Below are 26,941 nucleotides of genomic sequence, written 5' to 3'. Positions count from 1 at the left end.
ATTAGCTGGACGTTTCCATATGTAAGATTACCAGGATTTCCTCAACCTGCAGCCTAAGTAGTTTGTTACCGTGAGCTGCCTCTGCCACCCTGTGGGAGTTTCTGAGAAGTGCGGGAGTGCACTGGAACAAGCAACCAGCGTCCTGCGCCGAGCCTTCCTTACCTTTCACTACAGAGCTCGCCCGGTGTTGCAGTCCTCCACTAGCCCGGCTGCCTGTATGGAATCAACCCACACGACACACCGTCAAAGAGTAATATTTTCTGTTTCATTTCTCAATGAATTTAAGTTTAAAAAAAAAAAAAAGCTCAAAAAAAGGACCACCAAGCTCCCAAAACTCCCAAATTTTAGCATGTGCAAACTTTGTGGCAGTTGTAATCTGAAGTTGTGTGTTTGCCACAGAGGTCCTCATCCTTCTTAAATCACTGTGGACTGATGCACAGCAAAGAATATTTTTCTAATAATATACACATAATTTTAAATGGCAGAGGAAGAACTCTCATCAGATCTCGGAATCTGTGATATTGGTGATTGCGAGATTGTAAAAAGTCTGTCTTTCTGCCCCATTGCCAAAGAAGAAGTCATAATTCGTCTGTGCTGGTTTTCAAGGTTGTTTATTCTTGCTTATCTCTAACATGTTCTGCTGCCCTGCCGCAGGTCTGTCCTGCAGGGCAGCGTGTGGGGCTCTGCCCCTCAGTGGGATGTTACAAACATTATATACCAGAAACTACCTGTGCTATATTTACAATAATGTGCCAATATCTATAATCTACATTGAACAGTGTGTCCCCAGCCTAAACCAACAGAAAAATGCCAACACTACAGTGAAACATGGATGGCATGAAGGAGAAAAAGGACAAAACACACCCAATTTCCTCCATCCTGTCCCCTTTGAACCCCTAATCTAGAAACCTAAAATTTTACTTTTGCACCTGTGCCACACTTAATTATTACTTATATTAAACACTCAGATCTTGTAATTCATCCTGTAAGATTGAAAGCTCTTTTCCATGGACAGAGATCAGAGACAGTGTCTCTCGGGGCTTTGTACAGGGGGGTTCCTGACCCCCTGCCAGGGTCCCAGGCCTTCCAGGGCAGCCAGAGGGAAGCCCTGGATTCCCACAGTCTGACACTGCTCAAATGCATCAGTTAAAAGCTGTTTAGTTCCTGGGAAATTGTGTTTTGATACAGGCAGTTGCAGGCCTGTATCAAAGCAATCTCAGGACCATGAGCATATGTTTTGAAACCATTTAAAGACTAGATGTAGTAAGAGTTGCAGAAATAAAGTGCAGACAGTAAATAACCCAGATTATTTTGTATGGACTAAAATATTCATGAAAAAAAAAGAAAATACAGTCGTGTCATTGAGTATTCTGTGAACATTTTCAGCCACCCCTATTGTAGGCATCATTATAGACATGCAACTTACCTAAGTGCGGTAAATTTACCTAATTTTAAAAGATATTTTTTCTTTAATAGAATTCAAAAGATATTTAATCTCCATATGCTTGGCAAAGCTATAAGAAAGGTTTCTGCTCATCCCACATACACAGTAACAGTGCTAGTTGGCAAAGAAGTGGCAATAGAGGGGAGAAGTGTCCATATTAATATTACCATTGCTCATTCTCCTCCTCTCTCTTTTTTCTCTTCTAGATCATTGAAAATGCAGAATGTTTTTACTCCTTCAACAAAACACAAAAGATCTCAAGACCTTCATGAAGACTAATGCAATTACCTAAAACACTAAAACATAGGAAAAAAACTAGTAGTGTTAATTATTGCTCCTAGTTCTTTATATTCACATATGTATATATGCATATACAAATGTGTTCATGTATAAATGACTACATATTTATATATATTGCTCTTTATACTCACGAGAAAGGGAAATTGGATTCTAAGATCTCCTTAGTTCCCTGTAGAAAGAACTGTCATCGTAATATCTACAAGTAGAACAATTATCTGTACCTGGGAAGGCCAAGGTTTAAAGACTATTGATGGTATTATCTGATGCAGATGAAGTCTTCAATTCCCAGCCTGGTCCTGCAGAAGAAAAGGGAGGATGGAAGGAGGGACATTGTTATCATCCTGAAGTTTTCCAGCATCATCTGAGGGCAGATATTTTGATCCACTTGTATCTAGACCTTGTACCATTGAGGCCCTGTGAATTTTAATTTGATTATCATTGAAATGATAAGTTCCCTCTCCTTGTATGAATTATGGGTATTTTACAAAAGTTCAGAGGTACACAAATACTGCTACATTGTGCCTATCATTATATCTTACTTGAATGACATTTAAATAATAGCCTTAACCTTCTTCTAAGTCTGACTTCTCATGCAGTATTCCATCTTTATCTGGCTAACCTTTATGTCCTGACTTAGCTTCTTCTGTGTAGCATTTGAGGATATCTGATGAGGTACATACAGACATAGAGACCATAACTAAAAATGAAACTGGAAAACTGACATTAAACTTTCCTGTTCTTCCCATGATGTAGAGAAAAGGTCAGCTGTGGGCATTGATGGCTGCAAGCATCTCACAGACAAAAGTGAACTTCTTGAATGATTGAGATCCTACACATTCTCCATTAGGAACTTAGGTTGCCCAAGTGAGTCAGTGCCCTGGGAAGCAGAGCCACAGATCTCTCAGCAGCAATAGCATTATGTGTCCTTTGAGGTATAAGGAGCTCTGATGTCTGGTGCAGTGAATTAGCATCCAGGAAGATCCAGTTTTATTTCTTGGTCAGCCAAAGATTGATGCTGGTTTTGTATTAACTATTTTGTTTCAGGCCACAGAGCCAAGATAATCCCCCAGCCTGGACATATATGAAGCTGAATAAACCAAGTCAGGCTCAGTGCCATGTCTCAATATGCTTATGCAAGACACTTAGAAGTGATTTGCCCATAGCGTGACAGGCATCTACCATCTCTCTTATCCTTTTTTTTTTTTTTCTGCAGAGGGCAGAAGGAGTCCTTAAGCCCTCTCCATGTGAACCTTTGCTCCCATGGCCCAAGATTCGACTCCATGAAATTATTGCTACTACTTTGTCCCTGTTGAGACTGGGTCTGGCTCTGCCCATGCTATTCAGGACACAAGCCCCTCCCTACCTCTTGTCCATCCAGCCCCTGCTTTGCCGTGCTGGCACTGTGGGATCTAACAGTACTCAGTCTCAGTGTATATTACTAAAACAGTAGCAAGAGCCTGACCCAGGGCAAGGAAAGAGCCTAAAGAGCTCCCCCCTGACATCCTATCCTGGCAATGCTTCAGAGACCATCTCTGCTTTAGGCACAGTCTTCCCCACACCAAGCCAGGAATACCTACAACCCCCTGCTTACCCCAAATGCACCCTGTGCCCCACCCAGCCAGCCCCTGTAGGAGAGTTATGAAGGGACAGAAGCAAGTCATGGCAAACCTGCAAGCACACAGCGTGCCTTATTATCTGCTGGTGGTCAGCCTCAGTTTTATCCCACCTTTGCACTGGATTTTTCTGGGAATGGACACTGGTTTTTGATTCCCTTGTGCACCAAGGGTATTGGAGATGCAGAACAGGGGAGGATTCTTCACCCCTCCTGTTATGTCCTGAAATGTAGGAGACATGATATACGATATCACATATGATCTCTCAAATATAAGGTTTTTTGAAGAAATGAGGGTCAACACAAACACTACTGGACAAGAAATGGCCAGAATGGGGAAGGATTCTGGCAGAAGTAGCAGCTGCTAAAAAAAGGCAATAAAATGACATCTGCACATACAGAAATAGATTTGGGAGTTCAGGTCCCTGTGTATTCTCTTTCTAAGATAATTCTAGTGAGAATGAAATAACGTAGAAGAGGTTTAATGTTTGGGAATCTAATCACATCGCTTTTTTATTATTATTATTTAAAAAACGACATCCACTAAAATTCACTCAATGAAAGTTAAACAAGCTCACTAACAACTTAATTTTCATTTGGTAATTCAAGGTCTTTCTGGAGATGTATGAGAAACACAGGAGAAAAGCTCTCTGCCTCCATTAATATTTTATGTCAGAGTTATAGTTTTATTACAGAACTGCCTTTTTTCAGCCTCTGAGAATAGCATCATAACATCTTAAAGATTGCTATGTAGAGCAGTTTAATTACTATCTGATGGTTAGATCAACAGTGCGAAAGCACTGAGCGCTGTTATTCATGAACAAGCCAAAAACACTAAACCACTCTCTGGAAATTGTTCTTTAAATACTTCTGCAATACCAGCGAGAAATGTTTTTCTAGATTAAAATTCCAAGTAATCCTCACTATCTATTTCTTTAAGATGGCTTTCTGTTTAGTTGGTGGTTTAGTTTTTTTGACCAGTGACAACAGGTGGTATTTTTGGAATACTTTGCAAGTATAATTCTTAAACCTTATTGATAGTAAGGGCCCAAGCTTCCAACACTTCCAAAGGCTATCACTCATTTTTGAAAGCTCAGCTGAAATCTAATTTTGTGACCACTTTTGGTTTTTGAATACAAAAGTCTGTCTATTCATCTCAGTCATAGCATGCACTCGTCTATTCATCTCAGTCATAGCATGCACTCTGCTAATAGCTTAATTCATTGGGCATTTTATGTACATTGAAATGTGCCTATTAAGTCAGTGTTCAGAATTTTATTGCTGGAATAATTTAACTGAGAAGAAAATCATATTGAAAATTTACGATCCTAAAGAAAATACAGGTTTTGGAAAAAAACACAACCAAACAAACCACAATTTGGATTTATTGCACTGAATTACAGAAGAGCTGAATTAGTTTGCTCAAAAGTAGCATCGTAACATTTCTCATAAATAGCCCAAAAAAAGAATTAAAACTTTAAGTCTCCCAGAGGGTAGGCCAAGCCATGTTTTGCACGTTTTTGACAGCATGTATGATTCCTTTGAACATCCCCTTCTTTAGTACCACCTTGCTGAGATTAATGAGCCTAGTTAGAGAGAAGAAGGATTCACTTGTTGTTTTATAATTGGCACTTAGGAGCACATGAAATCTAATTCAAGTAATAATATAATGGTTTGCCAGCTTTTCCCACATCTTAATGATGTACACTTATAAAATCCACTCTGATGATGACAGGGTTCATTGGGTAGTTTTTTGAATGGCTAATTTTGTCTTGTGTATTCCAGAGTACAAAACACTGGTGACTAAAATTGTTCAGAAGAGTCTCAGTCGTAGAATTTATGAAGGACTTAACCACATTTAAAAGCTTGTCAAAGACAGAATATAAATGAATACTGAATGCAAAAAAAAAAAAAAAATCTGATAAAAAACCCTGACAAAACCAAACAAAAGGAAAAGTAGAAGCAGAAAACAAACCCTTCTTGAATATTTCAACCATATTCAAATATATCAAAAAAGACTGAAAATTAGTAATCATCCTAATGTGGAGTAACTAAGCAAAGGCAAAAAGATTGACTAATAAACAAGTTCTAGATAAGAAATGTTTTTTTCTATACCAGAAATCAAGCATCCAGAAGAAATTTCTGGAATTTACAGACAATGTTATGACCTTTCCTTTCCATACACTCCACAGTGATTTTACAAATTTCACGTTGAGCATGCTTATGTAAGGCACATGGCCCCACTCAGGATCACTGATCCTCTAAGGTTGGCAAAGACTTCAAAGGTCATCAAGTCCAACCTTTAACCAAACATCACCATGTTGATTAACCATATCATGAAGTGCCATGTCCCGGCTTTTCTTGAACACTTCCAGGGATGGTGACTCCACCACTTCCTAGGGCAGTCCGTTCCTGATCACAGTGAAAATATTCTTCCTGAAATCCAACATGAACCTCCCCTTGAGGGAAATAGTAAAGACAATTTCCAGAAAGATCTAATAGAAGGCCTTAGAAACAGAAAGAACAGAAAACTCAGAACTAGCTGCAGCTGCAAAGTCTGAAAGTAGAAAAACTTAACAATAGTACAGCAAGCAAGGACATGAAACAATAGCTTGAGTTTCAGGCTTGACTAAGATAAATGTTAAGACTACAGAATAATAGCAAGATAGTAGAAGATTTTAAGCTTAATAATGGTACATAGTGTATTGTTAATAGAAGGCATACAGCAAGCATTGTGTGAAGCAGGTGATTTTAGTGACTGGCTAGAACAATTGTCTGTATGCTTTAGCAATATGCTATTGGCTAGAAAGTTTTTTAAATGCTCTGTAACAAAGAAATCTTTGGCTACTGCTGGTTGTATGTAAGCTTTTTCCATCTTTCTATTGTCTCAACCATGTAATGAGGCTGATGCTGAAATAAAAGCTCAAGGAACATATCCCAGTAGTCCCATCCCATTTGTGAAAAAACTCCAAACACATCCCTTTTGCACCTGGAGGCCATTTCTTCTTGTCCTGTCACTTGTTGCCTGGGAGAAGAGGCCGTAACCCATCTGGCTGCAACCTCCTCCCTTTAGGCAGTTGTAAAGAGCAATTACAACTATTGTGCCCCCTGAGCCTCGTTTTCTCCAGGAAAAACACCTCCAGCTGCCTCAGCTGCTCCTCAAATGACTTAGTCTCTATCCCCTTCACCAGCTCCATTGCCCTTCTCTTGAAGGATGCCCTAGCACTCGAATATTTGTCTTGAAGGAGCCCAAAACCAAGCACAGTATTCAAGGTGTGTCTTCACCAGTGCTGGGAACAGGGCATGAGCAGTGCTGGGAACTGGGCATGATCACTGCCCTGGTCCTGCTGACCACTCTATTTATGTGCTATGCACAGCTACCCACAAGTGTTGGTGGTCCAACATCTACAGCATCTGGGAAAGAGTGTGAACACACAGAACCGGATGAGGTTCAGGCTCCTACAGTTGACTCCAGGAGTGGTCTCTCCTACTATGCCCATGCACCTCTGATATTTCCTACTGAATTTTGGGTGATTCTCACTACATCCATTTTGCACAAAAACACAGCAAAACCCCCCCAAACCTTCAATATGGCAACTCCCCCAAGGATAATGAAGGCACCTTGACAAAGCTGCAAGTGAAGTGAGAGGTTTCATGTTACTGGGTAGCCTGGGTCTGCCTTCTTTCAAGGCAAAGAGAGAGGTCCAGGGGTTTAACTGAAGCAGGGACACAAGCATTAGATGGGAAAGGTGGGAAGGAAATGACAAAAACTGGAGACAGAGAGCTGGAAACTGTGGTGCTGAGGGGAAAATGTAAACTTCTGAAAGAGAAGGGAAATTGATAGAGATGAAGCTGGGCCAAGATGCAATTGACACTCACAGCTGATACAATTCTCTAATCAAGGTGTATTTAAATTGTTACAGGGCTGTAAAGCCTCTCTTCTTTCCCTTCTGCTGCTCACTACTTCAGTTTGAACAACTTCACTGTGAGAGAGAGGCAAAGCCTGCAGGCTTCAGAGCAGGACCAGAAAGATCTACATCAATATCCTTAAAAAGGCAGGTGGACATTCAAAATGAAAGCAGGATACTAAACAAGCTTTTCACTGGTGCCTAAGAATGACAAATGAGAGTCTTCTGGAAAGACTTTGCTCAATAATACCCCATGATACAATTTTCATGAATCATTATACATTTTTACAAAACAGTCAGCAGTTTTAAAAGAACCCCACTGGTCTTTCATCACTGCCGATAACCCACATCATACAAACAGTATTTTCCAATGTATTCTAAAGGCACATATTACCCAGCAAGTGGTACTGTAGAAATTGAACTGACCCCTTAAAGACCATTGCCAGTTGAACAAAAACCAGCATTTTTCTGGGAAATCTGTCCAAGTTAAGAGAATCATGGACTCAACAGCAGAGAAAAAACCCCAAACTTTTACTTACAAACCAGTTTTTAAATGATATAATGTTTGTAGGCCTGTAAGTTTTTTCCAGGCCCTGGGTGATCTGTCCCCTTGATCTTTCAAGCATCCTATATTAAGAGCCTAGATCAAATTAGCTGCTAAAATACAAGGTTTGTTTTCTATGTCTATTCCTGTAAATTGAGTTTGCTCTTTTGCTGTTAAAGCACAACTAGGTTAGTAAAATGAAGGTAGAGACAGTGCTAGAAATTATACCAATCACAGGAAGATCAGGATTAAAGCACCTAAGGGATGAAAACCATAACATGGTGGCATTGTGTCCAAAGGACATAATTGAAACTGTATTGATGAAAAAAATTAAGAAGAGCCTTGAAAATTTATTCAAAGAGTATAGATACAACAGTGCTTAGGACATGAAGTAGGTCATTCCAGGTCATATTCTGTTAATTTCTATAATTTTGTTCTACTCTTTTCTGCTTACAACACAATTTTTATGCATGTTGCATATCATTCATGCATGACTGTTACATTAATGAAAAGTAACAGTCCACAGAGAAACAATGGCAGACCTAGTAACTTTAACAATTACAAGGAGGCTTAATGAAGCAGTCCAACAGACATACCATTCTACAATAGAGAGCTGTACTCCAATACTCTTTTGCCAAATGTCCTGGGAAATGACAATGCTTTGCAACTATTCAGTGGGGCAATATTAAAAATACACACATACACTACAGGGCTGCTGTTGCATTATCCTCAGATGAATGTGCAGCAGCAAAATGTGGACTTGAGAAGAAATATTGGATCCTCTCTCTTTAAAGAGAAAGAGAGGAAATAAAGTTTTTTCTGGTAGTTGACGTTGTGCTGCAGAAGGTATTTTAAAGAGAGGTTAGAAATGAATGTGGAGTGCACCTGAAGGAGATTGGACTCTGAAGGTCAGCAAAGCACTGGCATCACAGTTATCCTGGAAAATAACTAGAAAAACAGGAAAGAAATTACAGCTATGTATCAGCTGCATATGGTTCTACTCTGGACTACTAAATTTAGCAACATTTAGCTTTTTCCTGTTTTTCTTCCTGCAGCTGCTACTGCTCCTGCCATCATAATGACTTTTACCCTGTTGAAAATAGAAAGGAAAAGCACCCCCTAATCCCCCAAAATCTCCGCTATTTTGTTATCAGTCTTGAATCATCAAAATCTGATTTTGACCATACTGCTGGGAAGTCTTGGGCTAGTTCTGAATGAACATGAGCAGTGCTGTAAATTCATTGTCCTGAAATATGTTTCTGATTCCCATTATTGAACAGAAGTGAGGCCAAGAAGACAAAAAGGAAATGGTTATCTGCCATCTTTTCACACTTGCTTTAGATTTTGACTCAGTTTAAGGGTCAGAATACCTCCCAGTCTTCTCCTGCCACATTCTTCTCAGAGTGAGCTACTCAAGTCTTAGATCTCAGATCTCTCTGGGACACAGGGAAGAGGAGGAGGGTTGTTCTTCTTTGACTGAAATTTCTATAGGAAGAATTTTTTTTCCACATTTGCTGTAAGCAAATCAGTTACTAGCAAATCACCACAAACATTGCCAAGTAATGACATCTATTAGAGACCAAAAACACGTCAGGAGAAACATAATAAAAAACAATCAGAAATCTAGTTTATTGCTAGACTTCTAGTCATAACTCAAAGGCACCAGTAAACACAGACACAAATTCCACTACTCTCATTCTGATATTTCTCTTCCTTAGATATTCATTTGACATTTGATTAGTCATTTTTTTAAAAATACACCATCATGTTTTTATTTCATCAGCTTTTTGATCCTGAAACAGAAGTGCATACATAGTCTTCTCAAGTGGGAGAAGCAGATACCTATATGCCTGCCAATAAATATCTGGCAATTACTGAACACGTAACTCATTTAACACTAAGGCATAAGGTTATTTTAAAATTTTTTTGCTATTTGAACTAATTGAAACATAGCAATCTTTGGAACTGCCTCATTCCTGAGGTGTCAGTCACAAAGACATACTGGGGTCTCCCATCCAGCAGATTGTGAAGAAGAGAAACGAACAGAGGTGGAACTCTGCTAAGAGAAGCAAATCATTCAGCACTCCCATTCCTGGTGGTGGTCATTGAGTTGGAAGGTATTAACTCTCACAACTGCTACAATTTCTGAATTTATCAGAAAAGGATTAATCTCTTCTTCTTCAATGATGCTGGGGAATTGAGAAGCTAATTGCCACAATTTGTTGCAGTAGTCTCTTTCAGCACTCACAATGAGAGTTTTTCTACTCCATTTTCCATTTTGCCACAGCAAATTTGCAGCCAATAGCACATGCCATAAAACACCCTGCCATTGTACATTGTCTTTGCATTATTTTGTTTAAAGAACTAAAGTGTGAAACTGGTATACACAGAGATTTCAGATATAGATGTGATTTTTCTGATGTGCTTTATCATTAGATTCCTTTTTGTCTATGTGTACATGAAATGCTCCAGGCTCAGAGAAAATAGAGTAATTTAGTATAATCAAATTTATGTAGGTGTTCTACAAACCCTAAGGACATAAAAGCGTTAGAATAAGGAAGTACTTAAATAGGAGATGAAAAAAAATCTCTTAAAAAATATCTAATTCAATCTTATTGCCTTGTACACTGTATTAGACTCAATTTACTTCCAGTGTTGCATCTTAATAAAAATTATAAAATCTAACACTCATTTTTAGGTCAATTAGTCTGCATATTGAAAAAGTCAAGATATCCTTCTATAGTACATTTTATATCAATTACTCTAATAATTGCCAAAGGATGCGCACACTGAGCAGAACTGATCTAACCACCCCTTTGTATATACAGTGGGTGAGGGCATTTTCATTTTTACATACAATTTTCAACTTACTTCATGGTTTTCACAATGCTGTCACTGACTTGTGCATGAGTTATGGCACAAACAGAAATCCAGGCCTTTGGTCCAGTCAGGAAAGCCTCCCTACAGTTCCAGCCACCTGGGCACTCCTCCTTTCTTTTCATTACTTGATGCTGGTTTGTTCATATGCAACATAAGACCAGAGAAACCTCAAGACAGCATCTGGAGTGGTTTCTCAGCCCTGGGCAAGATCAATTATATCTACATAATTACTAGAAAATATTGGTTAATCTTTGTTTTTAAAACCTCAAATGGTAAATGATTATGTTTCCTTTTTATAAATTAACCTGTTCTAGTACTTGATTGTCCTTACCATCAGGAAGGTGCCTCTTAACTTTAATTTTGAGCCCATAAACCTCATTGACTGTTCTTTTTTTTTTTTTTAATCCTATTAACTATGAATATGTAGGGAATATACTGTACTTCATTTTTGCAGAAGCCTTTTAGTTATTTCAAGAACATCCTCCAATTTTCTTTTCCCTAAAGAACTTGAATTATTTCAATGTTTTCTGGTATGTCATATATTCAGTATTTCTAACTATTCTCAGACCTTTACTGTTTTCCCTCCAGGTTGTCCACATCTTTCTTGAAAGGAAATATCCACCAGAGGACATAAAACTTAACATGAATCTCTGAGGCATTTCTAATGCTACCTAAAGAGGAAGATAATAATTTTATCCCTGTGCAGTAAGTTCTTGTCCCTTAGTAGCTTTAAATTGGCATACTTTTTCTCAACGACATAGTAGAGAAAATACTGGAATAAAAAAATCTTAACTTGAATTATTATGGAGGGAAGTTTTAAGCATTCTTATGCTGCAACACACACACACAAGACAAGTTACAAGATGCAGCCAGCGTTGCAGATGTAAATTGCAGATGAGAGCAAAACACAGGCTGAGTGCATCACAGTGCACAGTGCAGTAGAACTGACATGTTCAAACTTAGATGGAACATTTCCTATGAAAAAGTGATGCAGTGCAGCAGAAAGCAACAAACAGCATTCTAAAACAATGAGACGGCCAAATAAAGCTTCAAAATCTCAGCTTGACTGTAGTGAAGACAGTTGCAATTCAAGGTCTGTCAAGCTGTGACTTTCTATTCTTCTCATTTTGCTGAGTAGATGAGAGAATGCTGTCTTTATAGCAGTCAATTCCTGCAGCAAGACCCAAACCAAGCCAGAAAGAAAATATCAATACCACAGAGATGGTAGTATTCTCACCAATTCACATGAATTAAAGTTTGTTTGTTTAGGTATCCTCTTAATGTGGCTAAAAAGAACACTTCAGCATCACACCACAAATTCCAGGCTTTGCCATGAAGTTAAAAAAAAAAGCATTCAGAAGCTGAGTGCTGTGAAAACATCTATACTTCTCCTAGTGCATACCAATGGTAATAATTTATTTCTACCCTTAGAATAATTAATATCTTGTTCAGTTAATACCAAGTAAGAAAATTTTTCTGTGTGTAACTACCTCAGTGTCACAAATATTAGCTAAGTATTTCCATTTTTTCAAGGAGAAAGTAAACATCAGATTTTGTGGAAGCTGGGTTGGAGAAAACTATTCTGAAAAAGTTGTCTTTTTCATCTTGTGGTTGGTAGGTAACCATTGTCAGTCCTTCTTCTGTCATCTGTTGTTTGATCTTGGGAGCAATCTGCATACAAGATGAGAAAGAGTGTGGTTAAGAGTCCTTCTGAACAAACAAAAAAGAAAAGAAAATGGAAAAGACCAAAGCTGCTTTTTTCCTCTCTTCTCTATACCTGGCTTTGAAATATAAGCTAGCATGCTGTTCAACCCAGATCAAAGTGTTTCACAGGGATGTCTCTAACTGAAGAATGAATTTGTCAGAAGAGAAAGAACAATGCATCATTTTTATTGCATATCTTCCAGAGTCCTATGGCCTTTACTGAAGCCAGAAAGAATTCTGTCTGAAGCAACAAGGGTAGGAAGGGAGTGAGTTCAAAACAAGGAAAGTAAGCCCTGGGATTTAAAATCATTTGATACAGAATTAATGCAAGTGTTTCATTCTGAGGATTATCTGATGAGTATCTGATGTGAGTAATGCTTTCAGTAGTCAGTACTTTATTTCATATTTTATTACAGTTCTTCTATTACTTAGATTACTGTTTATTTCCTTATCAGACAGGTCTGAACTCCAAGAAGTTTTCATTATGGTTAAACAAACAAGGGAGACACTACAGACACCAGGCTGCTATCCTACCCAACTGGAGTAAGAAATCACCTAATCCAGTACAGTGCTTCTTTCCCTACTTTTCTGCCTGGTCTTGCAAGCTTCCTTCCACCAAATCCCCAGAGCAAGTGATCATCATTTCCCTTTAGTCACCACTTGCAGCCCACTGCAGGGGGGGAAACCTCATTCAAACTCATTTATGACCACTCTGGGAATAAGGATTGTGATAGAGACTTAGGAAGGCTGGTTCATTCAGTCTTTAACATAGGACCAAGTTCAGAGAGGAATGCATTGTAATAATGCATCACAATTTCATTGATGATGGCATAACATAAATTCAGAATTGAGTTACTCCTGTGGTAATAATTCAAACCTCTCCATGATCACAAACACTTCAAACAATATTTTATTTTTTTCATTGGATGATACATATGTGAGGTTTTGCTTTATTTCTTTTTAGCTTAATCATAAACCCAGCAGTGGTGGGTTAACAGTTGGACTTGATGATCTTAGAGGCTCTTTCCAACATAAATAATTCTAATAATTCTATGATTAATCCAGTTATACTTCTGACACTGTTCTTTGTACATTGGTTGAATGTTGATGTTTAAATCCTGGTCACACTCAGCCAAACAAAAGAGATCAGAATTATTTTGCAGTACCTTAATACTCCCCAGATTCACTGGATAATGTTAGAAAAAATTACCTGAAGTAATTTATCCCATTCTAGTACCCTCCACGAGATATTCCAGCAGCATACATGGGTGAGTTCAGCTTTCAAAAACAAAATAAGTTTATTTCTCTGCTTAAGAAAACTCAAATCACAAGAGAAACCTCTCCTACTTTTAGGTCTGAGAACTTGACATATATTTAGCGGTTCCCACATGGCTTGTACTCCAAGTCAGTAATTTTTCAGGTATTCTACCCTTTATCTAGAGAACTATTTTCCTCACCAAGGCTGATAGTTACTGCATGTCAATGCTATTTGTTGCTCTCTTAATTGGATTTGCTTTCTATAAAAATGCACACATATTGAGAACTTTTCCCTGTAAAATGTTGAGTTGTCTGGTTTCTTATTCTCACTTCTATGCCTGGAAGATCATAGAGCTGCATCCAGCTCTGGGATCCTCAGCACAGGAAGGATATCAGCCTGTTGGAGTGAGTCCAGAGGATGCACAAGATGATTTGAATGATGAAGTTCTTCTCCTGTGAGGAAAGCCTGAGAGAATTGGGTTTGTTCAGTCTGGAAAAGAAAAGGCTTCTGGGTGTCCTAATTGCAGTCTTCCACTACTTGAAGGGAGCCTACAACAAAAGACAGAGGCTTTTATAAGAGCAGGTAGTGACAGGACAAGGAGTGATGGCTTTAAACTGAGAGTAGGTTTAGATGAGATATTAGGAGGAAATTCATTACTGTGGGAGTGGGGAGACATTGAAACAGATTGCCCAGAGGAGCTGTGGATGCTTCATCCCTGAAGGTGTTCAAGGCCAAGTTAGATGGAACTCTGAGAAAATTTGCTGAGTGAGAGGGGTCCCCAGCCATGGCAGAGGAATTGGAACTAGATGATCTTTACAATCCCTTCAACCCAAATATTCTATGATTCTATGATATTTTCTGCTGCAATCCAGTTTAAAGTTTACTTTTATATTTATTTTCAAGCATTTAACAGTCTGAAACAGGCAAAGGAACATGCAAGATTTCTGGAATAAACCTTTATTTTCAGAGTTTTTTCGTAACTTTTCTTTCAACATCAACAGAAGGACAAAGACAGCTACATATTTGCCTCACTGAATTTTCTTGTCCTGTATGACAAAAGCTGTATGATACTATTTTTGTGGCTGGAACAGAGAGCCTGTGTGCAACTATTGCACACATTGCAATATTTACACCATTGCAGAAGATCCTAGTGAAACTATACGAAAATTTGTAATGATATATGTCCAAATAATTATTCAGGAAAATCCAGTTTTTTCTTTCTAACTAGAGTTTAAACGCAAATAAACAGGACAAAAAATCTCTCCTTGCTCAGAGCCACACCTCCATTAACTGAAGAGAAATAAAACTTAATGAAGTAGTAAGAGGATCTTCCCAGCTTAAACCCATAAAAATTAATAGTCTGTCAAACACATGAGGAAGCACCATGTTATGTTAAAAGTAATCATTCTCCCAACTGTGTTTTTTAGGCATTTAATTTTATGTCCAAGACAATGTTTTCTGTTGCTTCTGTGTCTTAGAAGGAAAGCACAGATGTTGGTAAACCTAACCATCAAATAACCAACACCGTTAACTTCTCATAATAGTATCACATAGTTGAGTGTCTTTGCTGTAAAATATCAAGGTTAAAACCTACAAAACCCTACAGATAATTAATGCACCCAGTGCAACATTAACCTCTGTATTGTCTACATGGGAAACTCAGTGGGCACTTAGCTAGGCTATAAAATAATGCTACATTCCTTATGTCAGCTCCCAGCATCTCCATGAGAGGCTGGTTGCCGCATTTTGAAAGTTATCCCATGCTGAGTATTCAAAGAACTATTTGCATATGGAAATAGAAGCAACCAACATTTTATAAATTGATACCTTTCCTTGCTGAATTCTGGTTTCTCTTGCAAGTAAAACTCCCAGACACACTGAATTCATACACTGTACTAAGGTAAATAGCAGTACAAATTATTAACTTTTACTATTATATGTTCTGTTTGCCAGTCATTACTTTGACAAGCAACCTTTGCTCTTGAAAGGGTGTCAACTTCCACAGGAATTTTAATGAAAAGGCAAGAGAAGTGAGTAGTGTGCTCTTCTGATTCATACAAAGAGGCAATAACAACTGATCTTGAGATCTGATAGACCACCTCTCAAATATTTTGATCCAGTGTACTTCCAAATATTTTCAACAGCTTAGGAATGAAGTCTCTGTTTACTGGAAAAATCAGAAATCAAATACTGTACCATGAAGACCTGAAAATAATTTTGTGATTCAATTTTAAGTCTTTATAATGCATAAATAAAGATAAACCTGTTTTACACAACCTTGCAAGATCCTGGAGCCCACCCCTGGATTTCAGTCAATTTCCCTCAAAAAGGAGTAATCCATGGAAGAAATCTGTACAATGCCCCTCAACACTGAACTACTTTTATGTGCAACAGGCAATATTTCATTGAAATGTTTTCCTAATATGAGGAAGTCTATTTATAACATCTATCTAGAAGTTCTCAGGTGAGGTTAATAGACTAGAGCTGCTATGATCTTCTAGATTTGAAAAATTCAAACTCTTTCATAAACTCAATACTAAAATTGGTTAAAAATACAAGCCATGATTATTCACACCATTTCACAACCATAGCAATGCCCCCAAAACAAAATTGGCAACTTCCCCTCTACATCCACATACTTGCACCAGAGCTAAGAATTTTGCTCAGGATAATTGAGCTTACTATATTAAAAGCCAACTATCCTCACTCAGGGGGATAAATGCAATGACAACTTTGAAGACTTACAGTAATTCAGGAGCTCAAAAGTTGCAGAGGTAGTGTGTTTAATTTTTGGAATTATTTTAGCTAACACATGGAAAACCGATTGGATGTGTTAGATTACTGCATGAGTACATGCAGAACTTATGTCTATAATTTATAATAAAGAATGTTCCTCTTTACTATCCCATCTCTTTCTATTCTGTTTCAGGGTGAATTAGAAAAGAAAGAAAATAAAAGAAACCAAAAACCATCACTGACCAAATTACAATGGCACTTTAGCTACATAACTGCTTCTATTTGTGTGTGAAATAACCTTATTTATCACACAAATAACCCAAGTATCAGTGACAATCAGAAAACTTCCATTATTTTTGATCAGAAGCTATCCAAAGACACCAAAAGGTATTAAGTGCTTTTGCAAATGTAGATACCGTCCCTGCTGTAATGGTAATGATACTGAAGAACATTTTCTGTGCTGTCTTGGCTCTTCCCCCAAACCCATAGTTTGAGCAATGTGAAAAGCAATTGAACAGTAACAAAAAACCCCATTTCAGATCAATCTGAAATGAAATATTTCTATATTGAGTACCAAAATAATTTAAAGTAACTTTTAAAAATAGTTAATATGTAAGCCAACACAGATTCAACATGTTTAGTTTAAAAAATATATCAAGGTGAAACATTTCAAATTTTCCTCTGTTTGGAGAAAACTGGCTAAAAAAAAGCAGGCCAGAATTTGACAAAAATTAGTAGTCAGTTCTCATTCTCTTCAAAAATAGAGTTTTCAGTTATTTTATAACTTGCAGGGAGGGGGAATATATCCTGCTTTGTCATTTATAATCAGTATCAATGACAACTTCATGTGAGTTAATGCTACCAGATTTCAGAGAGCATTGTCGGACTCAACTCCACATTAACATTAAAAATGAGAGTGAAAACAACAACATGTCACTTTTCAGTATTTCAACTTCCAAATCATATGGAATAATTTCCTCACTGTCATGTATCATGAGCAAAAAGAACCAAGGAGAATAATGCCATTGATTCTTCTGATTAGCCTTGAAATATATAGGAAATCTGGTATCACGTTCTACTTGTAAGACTGTTGGTAGTATACTATTTGTTCTTTATTTATTATTTGCCATGCTACAAAGTTTGTATCCTCTGAAAATTTTACCAGCTATGGTAAAATTCATTTTTGTTGAGAAAAATAAAACCCAAAACTAGAGGAAGAACCAGCTCCTAAGTTCATCTTCCTCTGCACCTTTTCATCCAAGAACTACTGAAACCTGTAGTCTGGGAATGTGCCAAGCTTCTGACTTGCTTGCCATGCTTGACAGTATAGATACTCAACAGATTCAACCATTGAGGCAGCAGGGAGCAAAAGCACCATCTCCTAAAGGCAAAAATTCAATGAAATTGTGGAATATATCCACGAGAGTCCAATATGTCTTACTCTACTTTTTCCTCAAGCACAGCAGCCACTCTTTGCTTTAGCTGAACATGGCAAGACCTGAATAAAGACCTACAAAAAGCAACTTGTAAAACTGAACCCTGTTTTTATGAAGAGTGAATGTTGTTAAAGACAGTCAGAGTTCATTTTCTAAAACGGGATTCCTGCTAGGAAACAGAAACAAAGGCAGAACTAGTTAAGCACAACCAAATATTCCCGATAGACGTGGTATATCTTAACTTTTATTACACTTCACTGTAACTACATTATCTGCCCTGATTCCAAGAACTGCTGCTGCTTTCTTCAGTGAATTACTGTTAAAGAGCAATGAGATTGAGGGAGCTTTAAGCATGTTCACACATACATGAAATATAAATGATGTGGGTATATATATACACATATGGTGCATGCTCTTTGTCATTCTTTTCATCCTAAAGAAATACATCATGCATGACTTAGTCATGTTGAAATAAGGACATTAAAGAGGAGCCCCCCCCTTAAAGATCACCAGTGTTCTTCTGGGTTTTGTCATTTTCAGGAGCAGCAACACATAATGCAGAAAAAGCAGCTCAGTCTTCTACAGTGTACAAATATATATATATATATATAAAAAAGTTTACTCATAGATCATTAACATAAGCATGGTACTCATCAGTTTACTAAAAAATTTCAGAATTTCAAGCAAATTTGAAATGCTACTTTTAGATTATTTATTATAATTAAATTATAGCCATTTAAAATATAGTAGTAACTTGATGTTTATATCATGAATATTCAGTAAGTATTTATGATACAATTTAGCAAGTGGTCAGTTACAGTGCAGACAGTCCTAAAGCCTTAGGTGAAAGCACTGAGATGTATATCAGATCTATATCAAATCAGACATCAAGGGATTTGCATAAAGGAATAAATATAGGAATAAATTTTTCTGAACTATTCTCCATTGCATTTGTTTGAGTAGTAGCATCCATGACTTTAAAGTGGAAAACTACAACCATGAAAAGTTTTGCTAAGTTTTATCATGCGCCTTCAGAGTGACAAAACAAAAAGCAGGCAAGTAGAGAGTATTGCCCTTGAAGCAATATCCCTGAAACACAGCTGAGGCAGCAGCATCAGGGTGACCCCATCCTACATCTACAATGGCATATTGTTCCTCTCCAAACATCTGCAGGGAGGCAGCCACTCATCAGAGGGCTGTCATGGTCCTCTTGAATATCTTGGATTTACAGGACTGCATACTCTGATTTAAACTTTATTTACTGAGCTCATTAAAAAATACAATCATGACAAACAGGAACTCAATCTGCTTTTACCAGACTAACCTATCACATTAATTCAGTGCTTTACCTTGTTGGTCACAAGGCTTCATGACTTATAACACTTAATTCAATTTGTGCATCTATGAGGATAAAAAACATTACCTAGCCCATGGTGAGTGTGCTCATCCTTCCTCCAACTCTACAATGTGGGTGTACCCTGTGTCACTGGAACTACGAAGGTCTCAACAGTCATGATGCTGTGGGAGTCACTTAAAATATTTTGGGGGAAAGCTGATGTTTTTGATATTCCAGCTTGGAAGTTTGATCTCTCCCATTTCCAGAGGACAGCAGATTCTAACAAAACTGCCAGGTATAGATGATGGACAGCAATTTGTGGAAGATAATGGCTGCATAATGACCCTTTAGCTCTTTCTGGCTACCTAATGACACTGCTCCTGCATACATCATGCCTTAGCTTGAGTTACATCAGCCAAAATCTAAGTAGGTGTTGAATAATAGTCACAAGCAGCCACAGCACCAGGTGGCACCAGGGTGTTCTGACAGTCCCTGAGACAAGGCTGGGAGCAGGTTGGGGAAGGAGGAAAAGGGAGCACAGCTTGGCTGTCTAGCTGTGAGTCAGCCTAGCAGGCAGATTCTCATCGTGGGAAAACAGTGCTCAGTTTTGCCAATGCTGTTGAGACCCTAGTGTCAGCTTTTAACCACCCAGAGGGTGTTACTTGCTTGCTTCCTCAAATCCCTGCACTCCCCAATGTCTAGCAAAGGTCAGGGCCAAAGAGCTCTGTGCCAAGCCCACTCAACTTGGCACACAAGCCACCCAATCTCCTTGGCTTGGGATCAAACCTCAGAAAGCTTTCAGTGCACATCAGAGCTCTTTCAAAGTCTGTTGCAGCACTAAGACATGACAAGCAGGCAGTGGCTTGGCCAGAGTGGCTGCAGGGCAGAGCAATGTCACCCAGCTGCCCTCTGCATGCATCACTGGCACTTTGTGCCACAGAAGTATGAGTAGGAGCAGCCTGGTCACACAGTCTCCCATCTTTGTCCATGAAATAGAGAGAGCAGCACTCCCTCTTTGTCTCCATAACAAAGGACTAAGAATTGTCTTGCTAAAAATTACAACAAAAGCTATTTTTTTTAAATTAAAAAGGACAAATAAAAATACTTAGCAACTTAGTGTTACCACAGAGTTCATGACCATCTCACTCTTTTGACAGTTGCTTATGTGTATAGGAAAAAAAAGTCCCCAAAAAAGAGCATTACTATGCTTACTTCTGGAGTTCATATCCCATACTGAGTTCTTTCAGTTGAATATGAGTTTGTTTTTGAAATGTCTAACTCTACACTGTAAAAAAAAAATCAAATTGAATATTAGCAGTAATTATTTTAAGTTGAAATGTGTGGGAGTCCAGGGCATCCCTCTGGCTGGCCTGGAAGGTCTGGGACCATGGCAGGGGTTCAGGCATCCCCTGTACAGAGCTCTGAGAGACACTGTCTCTGATCTCTGCCCAGGCAAAAGAGTTTTCAATCTTACAGGATGAATTACAAGCTCTGAGTGTTTAATATAAGTAATAATTAAGTGTGGCACGGGTGCAAAAGTAAAATTTTAGGTTTCTAGATTAGGGGTCCAAAGGGGACAGGATGGAGGAAATTGGGTGTGTTTTGTCCTTTATCTCCTTCATGCCATCCATGTTTCACTGTAGTGTTGGCATTTTTCTGTTGGTTTAGGCTGGGGACACACTGTTCAATGTAGATTATAGATATTGGCACATTATTGTAAATATAGCACAGGTAGTTTCTGGTATATAATGTTTGTAACATCCCACTGAGGGCAGAGCCCCACACGCTGCCCTGCAGGACAGACCTGTGGCAGGGCAGCAGAACGTGTTAGAGATAAGCAAGAATAAACAACTTTGAAAACCAGCACAGACGAATTATGACTTCTTCTTTGGCAGCGGGGCTGAAAAACAGAGACTTTTTACAATCTCGCAATCACCAATATCACAGATTCCGACAGAAATGTAATATTTAATTTAAACAAGAAACTATTTGATATTCTTTTAAAGAATATTCCTTCTTTGTAAGGAAAATACATACTTGATTTTGGCTGTTGATCGACTATATTCGCAATTATTTTAAGTTGTCATATTATAATGACTAGGTAAAAAAAAAAAAAGAGAAAGAAAAAATAGGATATCAACGTGTGCTTTTGAGGCTAATTTGCTGATACAGGTCAGCAGGATATAACAGCTCCTTCTCTGCAGTAGCAAGTAGGAAAAGATGTTCTATTCAGGGGTCTGCCTTCAGGTAACAGTGTTTTCCAGGCAATGTGCTCATGCAGACCTCCACATGATTCAAGGTTCACCTCAGGTTCAAACATCTGGAGGATGCAGACACTTACAGCAAACATCACAAACCTTGTGACTCAGAACACGATAGCACCACAGGCTCAAATCTAGGACCAAAGTTTCCTAAATCACTAAGAGTACTTTCACACACTATGAAACATTTGGAATTTTCAGAAGTCTCAGTCTGTGTCCTCTGGCATGGGTATTACAGCACTCTTCATGCAGTTATACTTCTTAGACCCATTTGACCCTTTTCCTTGGCCTATCAAGTCCTGGGTTTCATAGAATACTGAAGCATTGAGGAGGAGGAATTAGTTAACCAGAGATTATCACTGAAGTATTTTTTTAAAAAAAGTTGTGGTTGGGGTTTTTTTGGGGGTATTTTATTTTAGTTTCATTTGGTTTTTAACTGAGGCTGACTTCTGTCCTCTAATAAAAAAAAAAAAAAAAGAAAAACAAAACCAACAAAAAACATTCTCGTGCCTCCAAATCTGGAGGTGCTTCTCTCTGGAATTTTTTTGAGAAAATATTCTTACCGCATTTAGTATTTTTCAGATGTAAGAATTTACATATTGAAATTATAAATAATATTTTAAAATATATATCCAAAGTTATTTACTTCAAAAATTTTTCAAATGCTGTTTGCTTCTAGATTAAAATGAAAGTGAAAGTTTTACCTACCTTGTGGCAAGCTCCTTTTGTCTTTCAAAAACTCATCCTCCTCTAGAGCCTGATTTAAGTAGGAAACGTCTCTTAAACCAATGAGGCTAAAATACTTTATAGACAGACATAACCAATAGACATGGTTACTACCTTACTCTTCTTAGGAGGAGAAAATCTTACCATCTGCTAAAAATTCCCTGCATCCTATCATTTAGTGTATTTTCTTCATAAGAAACTGATTCATGATAGTGAACATAAGAGCTATTTCCTATATGAAGTAAGATATATATATATTTTACCCTAAAAGTAACAGTTTCTTTTAAGAATACTTCACAATGCATGAAAAATATCATTGAACAGAGGGTTTGGTTTAGCCAGAACAGAGCTCACTAATATTTGCCTTTCTGCAGAGGAGAAAGTTGCTGTATTTTTGATACACATACAATTAAGAGGTCATTGGAAACTGTAATTGTACCTACTGATTCTATAGACTGTACTTCAAATTCAGATTTTTGCTACAAAACTAACTGCATTTATGTGTGAGCTGTGAGCTATAGCTCATGGGACTGAAATATTCTAGCATTTCACAGTCATGACTGAAGGTATTTTTGTTGAAAATGATGGTGTGTGCAGTAGAGTCTCCATGCTACACCATCACCATCATTTGAGACATTCTCTGTGAGACTACAATAAACTCATTGAGGGCTGATTTAAGTTGAAATTACAATCCTATCAATTTATGCTCTGTGGAGCAGAAGGATTTGAGAGCTAGCTGACACATGTTGTAGAGGGAGTTAAAAATTTAATGAAAATTGACCTGTAAGACAGTCGGGAAACCAATACTACCTAGTAAGGCACATTTATTATGCAGACATTATTGGGTAATACCAGCCCACTTGATCATCCAACTCCAAACAAGCCTGAATACAGCTGAAAATTCCAGCCAGTAACAAACATTTACAGGGGGAAAAGGCTTGTAGATTATTTTCTGTCACCTGTAATGCAGAGGAAAACACCCTGGGCTTGGCAAAAGTATGCAACAATGCAAAGTGTGTAGCATGCAAAAATACTACATTATTTAATGAGCTGCAACTGAAATCAGTTTTGCTTATTTTATATTGCTCTATTAGATTACAAAGCCACACAGACTTTATGTGAAAACAGATTTCTAAGGGTTGATTATAAGGCATAGTTAAGTGATATTGCCTAGTACTAGAGCCCAAGGGAATGCTTTCTGTCTTTCCTTTAACTATACTTTCCTGTAAACTTGCTGCCCTATTACGTAGGTTGCTACAACTAAGCTGATAAAAAGCACATATTCAGTGTAGACTTACTAGACATGACATTGAAGCATTGCTATTTTCTAGTTAAATCAAAGTCTGTAACACCACAGTTCTATACATTTAGCTTAGAACATCAGAGTAACTATAATCTAACCAGTTCAGATTAATATATCACGCCAACACATGAAGTAAAAACCAGACCAGGTTAACCTCAGCCTTTAAATAACAAGTGGCATGAGGAGGAAATAACAAGTAAGAGGCTGAGTTTTAAATTAAGGAAGGAAAACCATGAAAATTCAGGCAGGATACCAGGTGGATTTTTGATCTTCTGCATGCAATTTTTTTCATATGGCCAAGTCTGCCTGGAACACAAAAATTTAGGCCAATAGGCAGCAAGTTGTGTTTCCATGCCAGATTTTCATAATGATTAAATTAGTTGTGCCGCGCTCCCGCCCCAGATCCCTGATCTCAGCCCCAGCTAGCTCTTGTGGGGCGAGGGCGGGCGATGGAGGCACCCTCCGCCGCTCCCAGCTGGGGTTTGGAGAGTGCCTTTGTGGGTTCCGGGCAGCGCTAGCAAGCCTCGCGGTGGTAAATGAAGAGCGGATCCTGCTGGGGGCTAAGTCCGAGTTTATTGTAGCCCAACGAGGCCAAATATCCTAGAACGGTGCCAGCCAACAGGAACGAGCACAAGGTGCTTGCACTGGCTTATAAACTGTAAGGGAGGGGAAGACCGGTAACCAATGGGGATAGAGGTAGGGAGTGGCTCCGAGATGGGGTGATACAACGTGGTCTAATGGGGGAAGGATATGAGAGGGGCCCCAGGTCCTCGCCCAATCACCCGGTGCCCTGAGTAGAAGCTTCTGGATGGATGGGAAGGGGCACCGAGTGACAGACAAGGCACCAGGGAGGAGTAAAGTGCCTCTTCCAGGGTGATGGATAGATACTGGAAAGGCGGGAAGGGAGGACAAGGCGGGAAAACTGGGGATAAACCAAGTTGTACGTGGGGGTACAAAGGAATAAACCAATACATAATACAGGGATAATAAAACATACAAATAACGCAACTCCACATAGTTGTAAAAAAAACTGGCTTTGCTATCACCAGTGAAGCTGAATGAATGCTTAACTTGATTGTGAACATCAGGAATGAAAATTACTGGTTTATATTATAACATTTTATGATACCAGTCCCTTTTTACCCCTGAAAATTACACTATTGCCTTTCAGAGGTGAATGAGACCTTTTCAGTCCTTTGAAAATACAGTTCCATATGCAAACACAAGCTCTCAGCTAAGGCTCTCAGCCAGGCTGGCTGCCCTGTACAGAATGTTTGTCATACCCCTTCCTGAGCAGGGGAGAACTGGGAATAGAGCCAGGAAAAGAATTCTTTACACAGATACTGTCCACCACTGCTGAAAAATGAAATGCATGACCACACCTTGGGTTTAGCTGCCCTAATAGGCTAAGATACAGGAAAAATTGTGATAACTTCATTTACTACAAAAGACAGGTATTTACAGCAAATCCATGTTTGCATTCTCTGTAGCTGTGAACCACTCCCCTGGTAGACCAGTGGTGTCAAGGCCACTAAAAATTGATTAAAGTGTGAATGTAATAGGATGATAAAGAAATTAAACAGATTTTGTGTAATAGTTTCCTAAGCATAAGCTCCACTATCTTTTGTAAAGTAAGTAGTTAAAAGAAAATCAATATGGAATACAAGACATTTCACACTAATGTTGGAAAAGAGGCATTCCTCAGCAAAAGATATGATAGAAGCTGTAAAGCATTAGGCACTACTAAAAAAGATAATCAACTAAATTCAATATCTACATTAGGATGACACATACATGTTTGCTGAAGTTATTTATTTTGGCAGGTGTTCAGAAGCATCCTTATTTTTTGGGGCTAGACCTTCATGTAGCCTTGACTTTCTGAACAAATTCAAACAGTTTTACTTCATTCTGTTGCTTCCTGGACTGTGCTGAGTAAAGGACTGTGTTCTGTTTAATGCCTTCCTAAATACAGGAAAGAAGTTAGCTGAAAATAGAGGGAGGGAAGGACATGGAAGTCAGTCAAGCATGTAATAAGCAATGCCATAATTAACAGAAAGAGGAAAATGGAAAAATGAAAAACCCAAGCCAGACCTGCAAAAGCATTACTGTTTCAGGTAATGTTAACATGAAAGACATGGGGTAAAGGTGGCATTTTCCTCCTGCATTGTTAGGTACATATCAATCTTCAGTATCTAAGTAAGGAAGTAACACTTCTTTTATCAAAATGGGAAGCATAATTTTTTCACTGACCATGCAGAGACATCTAAATGAGACAGGACAAATTACTCTTCTTATCTGTTAACTGATCTCAGAGTAATACAACTCTTTTCAAAAGTCTCCTGTAGTAACAAAAGCTTTTCACAGCATCATGAAAATCACTGGAAATAGAAAATTACTACAAAAGGTATACTACACATTTGATAAACCTCAGCTTTTCATACAAATCTACCCCAACTATGAATCAATATTTCAAGCATCCACAAAACAATGTGACCAATGAGGCATGTATGGTTTTGCTGCTTTACCTGTTTTAACTCCATATTATAAGGCATCCCTATATTCAGCAAGTAGTTGTCTCAGGGGCTCTGGCTGGTCAGACAGCTCCAGGCTGAGCATTTTCAAGCTTTCTATAATTTTTTGAGGGTGGTGAAAGTCAAAGACTTCAGTTTCTCCATCAGAAATCCTTGTAATGCAAGAGAATCTCTACCACCTCAAGAAAATCTGTTTTGGGAAGCCTTCAGCAATTTTAGTAGGTAAAAAGCCTGTGCAAAACAAGAGCATGCAAATCAGTGTTGAGCTTTAACAGCTCAGCCAGGCTAGTCAGAGACTGTTTTGGTGGCTATGAATGTCCTGTTGAGTTTCTCCCCATAAATCATTTCACAGGCCATCAAAGAGCAATGGGGATGTAACAAAACAATGAAGAAAGGCAAAAAACATATTTAGGAACATAGGGCCATGGATGTATTTGCAATATTTTTAATTATGCTGTACTTCTTACTTTGACAGCTGAAGTGTCACAGAGTACACTCCTGACTTGAGGAGACTTGTCTTTTGCTTAGTGACTGTCTGCCCACAGGGAAGTTGAGGAAGGGTGAGAAATGAAGCAATAGCTTGCTTTGCAGTCATTCTCAGGGCACAGTGGTTTACTGCTCTTTATTTCCACCTTCCAGCAGCAATGATAATGCATGCCTCTCAGCAAGAAAGGGAGATTTTATCTATAAATTTTCCCATTGCTCCAGAGGTGGCTGCCAGAATGACCACTGTATGTTCACAGTGAGAACAGAAGGTGGACATTTCTCTTTCCTCAGGGAGGTCCTGAAAACATGTTTCTTCATATGTACAGGGGGAGAGACAGGCATAAGCGGAGGATGGGAAAAGACTTCCATGACCTGGCTAGTCTCCCTCAATGCTCTGCACAACTGTTTTGGGAATCCACATCATCAGCAACTTTCAACTTCTATGACTGAGGAAACAACCTCAACAAATACTCTTC

General features: G+C 38.4%; 1 long non-coding RNA gene across 1 annotated transcript in view; it reads right to left on the bottom strand.

Annotated features, from left to right (window-relative positions):
• The window catches only part of LOC146768267 (uncharacterized), a 34,312-nt gene extending 11,586 nt beyond the window's left edge, over positions 1-22,726 (bottom strand). The window contains exon 1 of the long non-coding RNA XR_014952539.1: positions 163-22,726. This is a non-coding gene — a long non-coding RNA (uncharacterized LOC146768267). The remainder of the gene's footprint in view (positions 1-162) is intronic.
• Positions 22,727-26,941: the final 4,215 nt, after the last annotated feature.

The sequence above is a fragment of the Lonchura striata genome, chromosome 2 (genome assembly GCF_050655825.1).
Source record: "Lonchura striata isolate lonStrDom1 chromosome 2, ASM5065582v1, whole genome shotgun sequence".
In the NCBI taxonomy this organism is placed as follows: domain Eukaryota; kingdom Metazoa; phylum Chordata; class Aves; order Passeriformes; family Estrildidae; genus Lonchura; species Lonchura striata.
This window is presented reverse-complemented; position numbering and strand designations above follow the sequence as displayed.